Below are 6,047 nucleotides of genomic sequence, written 5' to 3'. Positions count from 1 at the left end.
GTTCACTGGTTTGAACCTCAGTGGTTTATGTTCCAATATTCCTTCAGTGTATACAGTATATCAATTATTACAAAGCTTAAAAATTAATTACTTTTTGATATTTTAAGGAAAAGGATATTTTCCCATTGATCCCAGTAGGGTCACAACAACTATCTTACTCATGAGTTGTCCCTACTCTGAGTAACTTAGCTGACTAGTAACATAGTTGACAACTTCCCTATTTTAGCCCATAACTTCAATGGTAGACTTAGCGTGGCTAACAACAAGTCATTTTGTTATAAGGTTAACCTTAAATTTCAAAATATATTTGAATTAAAATCTGAAAATAATTGTAAAACATAACAATGCACCCAACATAGTTGACATATTACAGATATGATTTTTATTTTCAAATGAGGAGACTTTAATGTATTCAAAATAGCCACCATTGAGAGAAATTACATCCTGTGATGCTGGTCACATGATTTTGGGACAAACCATTTTTGAGTTTCAGGGGATGTTCTGTTAGTAACATAGCTGACAGAACTTTTGCGGACATTAATAAACTGACATATTTATATAATTTAATTATTAAACTGAATTAAAATATATATATATATATATATATTGTATTTACAAGTTAAAAAAAAAATGAATAACAAATAGATGATGCTAAATTTAATGGTTTTACATCATTCTGGGAACATAGGAACATCATGACAATTTCAAGCTAAATGAAATAGAGTATGCAAGAAATATGTGTTTGATCTTATCATATGCTTTTCCTTAATCTGTAAAATATGATATTTTTTGGAGAAAATAGTTAGAAAAAAATCATCAATAGACATGAAATGTACCCCCAATTAGAGAATGACTCACGTAAAATACCATCAGCATACCGAGTGAGCAAGAGACGTTCAACTGCAATAGTTAAAACACGTATATACTTATTTATAAATGTCATAAATGTATTTAAATTAAAATAATGTGGATTCTACGTTCTGATCACCATTTTGCCACGAACCAACATGCTCACTTATTATAAGCGTTTAACTTAGTCAGAGGCTTGTCAGCACTCTGAAATTCAGGTTTGCCATAAGATATTGTGTTTTACTGGAGCAACTCTTTTTTTAATACTTTTCAAAATAATTTTTTAAACAACATGGGCCTTATTTTAATAGTTCTATTGATTATGATAGCATATACCCATCAGTGTCATTACTGAGGTCTTTGCTAAACACAGCTTTACAACATAGAGCATCAGTAAGCCAGCAGTGAACAAGTTGTACAATATTCATCTAAACCACTTTTGTGTATGTTCAACGTGAATATTAAAGTTATTACTGAGAACAGTCTGTTGAAAATGTTCATTACATTTCAGAAGGCTACTTCCTGCTTCACCTTTGACTTTATACTATTATGTTGTGCTAATATTTTTGTATGCACAATGGTTGATTATTACCGAAGTGTTTGCTTATATTTTCATCTCTAAATAAGCAGTTTATGTAATATGGTTAAATTAGGGGATTAGTGTGACTGTCTGACTTACTTGCCCTATTAAACTGTGGCGATGATGCGATGAGATGATGCAGTAAATCTGACGTCAGGTTAAAATGGCAACAGATAAGTTTTCAACTCCTTAGGTTTAGGAAACCAAATGGTTAGCCTTAAAACTACTACGTTTGTAAAGTAAAAATAAAACTATACTGCAGCCAGCCACCAGGGGGCGATCGAAATGTTTTGGCTTCACTTTTGGGGGTCATGTCATCCGTCTTTGTATACAGTCTATGATTTCACTCTGCCTTTATCATAGCACTGAGATTGAGGTTTCAAGTTCAAATTGAGATTCTTACGGAATGGTTGTTTCTTGCTTTGGACGGTAGCTGGGCTGCTAGCGGTGGTCATGTTGCTAACGCTAAAGCTAGCTAGCCAGCTAGATTAGTTAATTTAGAAATGACTGCGGAACAAATAAGGAACGACTTGAAAATGTATTAATAAATACTTCTCTGATGATTCCTAATGGAGGACTAGATAATGGTGAGTTACTAGAGAAAAGACTGGGCGATCTTATAATAATGAATCATTAAGTAATGATTAGTTCATGAATATATGTGACTCAATACTAGATATTCATGAACTAATCATTACTGACTGATTCATTATTATAAGAACTCCCAGTCTGTTCTCTGGTAACTCATCATTATCTACTATATAGTCCTCCAATTAGGAATTATTAGAGAAATACTCACGAACGATTCGATTTCTCAATTAACTAATCATTAACTACTCTATATAATTTGATTAGGAGTTACATATTAACTAATGGTTCCCTATAGCAATTATTTCCTCATTTCTTCCCGGGTAACTACTTGCATTTCTATGTACAGTATTATAAAGTTACCCCACATGGGCACATGCCAGCAGTCAAAGTATGAGCACTGCTTCCTCATAGTTGCGTTGGCATTGAGCTGTCTCTTTGTTAATTTACTAATTAACAAACATTTTCAACACTTGTGCGAGTTTTAAAATTCATTGTGAAATCCTGAGTGAAATTCAGGACATGGTAAAAGTCAACAATGAGTCATTAGTGGTGTGTGTGTGTGTGTGTGTGTAAAGTTTCTCCTTCCTATTATTGTGCAGGAAGCATGTCTCCACAGACAGCAGTGAGCAGCTCCTCAGAGGTCTGTAGTTTACTGGAATGATGTTTATGCACTAATGTACTGTAGCTTTTCCGATACTGAATGCTTTCATTCCAATGAGAATGATTTGTCACTCCAGCAGGAGAGAGGTTGATCCAAAGTGGTTTGCCGTCTACAGCAAAGTTCATCCTGTTGACTGTAAATCTTTTGTTGGCAAATGTCTCCATGTCAGACTGCTCATTGGGTATGAGTGTACCACAGCTAACAAGCTGCCAGGCTGTTTGTTCACTACTTTATACGTCTTCGGTATAGCAAGAGACATCGGTGATGTTTCCTGCAGCTGAGTAATGCTAATATAATGGTGGATTACACAACTGCTTTTTTATCAGAGGAGAGTACTTCCACATGTAGCTACCTACACGTTCATTCTAACTGTGCATCTCATCAACATTAACCATCTTTTCGGCAGCATCCCTTTCTTCCACCTGTAGCAGCTTTACCCAATATAGATTATACGCTACATGTTTTTATTAACGTGTCAACCTATCCTGATTTGGAGTGTCTTTCAGCCGCATCGTGTAGCCTTTATGTACAACGACATATTAGGGCCATTGTAGGTAAAAAAAATCATAAATCAGTCATAAATTTGCGAGAAAAATGTCAGAGATTTATGGGAAACAAACCTCGCAAATTGTGTTTTTTGTTTTCTCACTTTACAAGGTTGGATCGACCTCATCACACCATGTATTATGCCTGCAGTGGTTGACCTAATCAAATTATACTTTGCAATCGGATTTAGCAATAAGGAAATACTGGTGATTTTAGCCCAGAATCACTATTAATATTATATGCATCCAGACTTTGAAGAGACGTTGCTGTGAATTGGGTTAAGAAAAGAAAACTATATACTGATTTAATTTATTTCCCCAATCATTTGTGAGTTCTTTCTTGTACATTTACCACTTTAACCTCAAAGAATATCAGAATTTTTTTCTCATAAATTTGTGACTTTAATCTAAGAGAATATCAAAGGCTTTTCCTCGTAAATGTACCACTTTCATCTCAAAGAAAATCTGAGTTTTTTTCTCGTAAATTTACCACTTTCATCTCAAAGAATATCAGTGTTTTTCTCGTAAATTTGTGACTTTAATCTCAGAGAATAATGAAAAAATTGTTATGTTATTTACAACGTTTTTTAGCAATAAATTGCTGCAATGTTTAAAATTGCAATTCTAAAAAACTACACTGTTTAAAGACGTCATATATTATATAACTAGTTCCCCTAAAAGCTGGTTTTTTGAGACCAAGATTTTATTTTATGAGTCATGTAACAGTGACTCTGAATTGTATTTGTTTATGGCTGGTGATGAGTAATATATATATATATATATATATATATATATATATATATATATATATATATATATATATTTATTTTTTATTTGGTTGGTTCTAACTACTTTGGCGTGATTAGGTGTGAGGAGCAGCAAAGCCTTCATGAGTCTCTGTGAGTCTGTATTACCCTCAAACGTTTTTGATGACGTGTGAATTACGGTTGCGGTCACCATGGAAGTCTCCAGAGACATCAGCCAGAAGCTCCATCAGGTTCATCTCCTGTGGTGCCACCAGATTTCTTTACTCAAGCAATCTTGTTAAGTGGAGTCCTACTGTTTTCATTGTGTGACTCATAAACAGCCAAGATGTATTCATCGATTTGGTCTGAAATGCAAGGCGTTGGTGGTTCTGTTTTAGACAATACCAGCAGTGAATTGAGCGTTTACACCTCTCTATTATAGTTAGGAAACGTGCCTATAAAGTTGAAAAAGGATTCGGTTCATTTCACTGATGTATGGTGGTGCTTTCTCTTTAAAAATGAAATGAATTAAAATTAAACTTCTAAATGACTATGGCAATATATAATCCTGCTATTTTTCTTGTTTCAAAGCGTATAGGTATAAGCATTTTCATTTTGGAATAGTAAAAATAATGATTATTGCTCTGTAAAATATTTTGGATTTGTCGAACCAAGCTGTGATACAGCAACAGAGATTCATCAAATGACCTTAAACCAACGGATCCACAGCAGCAGCTTCCATTGTGCTTCAGTGTCAGTTAGTGAACAGCCTGCCTGCCTGGATGGTTAATAACATACCATGTCTGACTAATTACAGACCAGCCAGGAGCTTCTCTTTGGAGTAATTACTATAATTCTGTCTTTATTCTGCTCCTCTTCCTCCTCTGTCTCTATCTAAGACTGAACACCCTGGCGGCATTCAGACCTTAATGATACACAGAGTTTGTCTTGTTAAACACCGACTCCGGTCTCAACATTTTCCATGTAGTCTCCATTTCTCTCAGTAGCAATAAAACCAGTAAAACCAAATGCACTGAGGACGGCTCACATTTCCTGTCTGTAGTTTGACAGTGTGCACCTGAAGACAGGTCAGCACACAGGTAGAACAGTACAAGACCAACAGCGAGTCACAGCTCAGAATACTGTAACAGTTCAATACTACGACAGAGCTGAGAGGTAATCTGGAAATAATGTATTTGAGGATAAGTAACCACAAAGGGAATATAACAACAGTAGCTCAAATTTTTTTAAATTTAATTTTGTTTGCTCATACGGAAGGGGAATGCATTCATTCATCATTAAATAATGGACTTTTTTCCAAAGATGAGAGAAATACATTTTATAAATGTTACTGATATTTGGTAATGGTTTATTTCAGCCAATTACTCCTTTCAAAAGTAGAGGAGGAGCAACCTCCTCTGCCTCTATGGACCAGCCTCCACTGGGTTTTACTTAGTTTACGTACTTATTTTAAGCCCAACCTTGATGTTTTCCCTTACCCTAACTAAGTGTTTTTCTTGCCTCAACCTAACTGCGGACGTTTTTGCACTCATGACACGCGGAATGTCCGTGCAGTGTCCGGTTGTGCAGCCTTAAACCTCAATCGATTCTATCGATCAACACAAATGTTATCAGCAATGCAGGTAAAAATTGTAAATTCCATCTCCTTCGGGGGGTTAAAAAACAGAGCTCTGTCCAGTTTATTGAAGCCACACCAAAGATTTCTAGGTACTCTGATATAATTGGGCAAAAAAGATATATTCCCCTAATTTGTGGAAGGTGGGCTCACCTCTCCATAGTGTTAGCAAGCTACCCGGGGGTGCTACTGACAGCCCCGATCCACCCTGCCGCACCCCATTATGATTGACTTTCAAATGTGTGTAGGAGGTGGTGTGGAAAGACTAAAGGGCAGTGTTTCATTCCTCTTTAAATCCAGATCCTTGTAGGTGGTCTCCCTCACAGCACCTTTAAACCCCCAGATTCCCTTCCAGAGAGCTCCATGATTTTTGCAACACAGCCGCCCCACACAAACCTACATCTCTGCAATAGCGTGTTTTGATTTGGGGAAATGTTGA

General features: G+C 35.9%; 1 protein-coding gene across 1 annotated transcript in view; it reads left to right on the top strand.

Annotated features, from left to right (window-relative positions):
• LOC119498365 (potassium voltage-gated channel subfamily B member 2-like) overlaps positions 1-6,047 on the top strand; it is a 34,451-nt gene that overhangs the window by 13,799 nt on the left and 14,605 nt on the right. The gene's annotated exons all lie outside the window — the stretch shown is intronic.

This window comes from Sebastes umbrosus, chromosome 12 (assembly GCF_015220745.1).
Source record: "Sebastes umbrosus isolate fSebUmb1 chromosome 12, fSebUmb1.pri, whole genome shotgun sequence".
Lineage (NCBI taxonomy): Eukaryota > Metazoa > Chordata > Actinopteri > Perciformes > Sebastidae > Sebastes > Sebastes umbrosus.
This window is presented reverse-complemented; position numbering and strand designations above follow the sequence as displayed.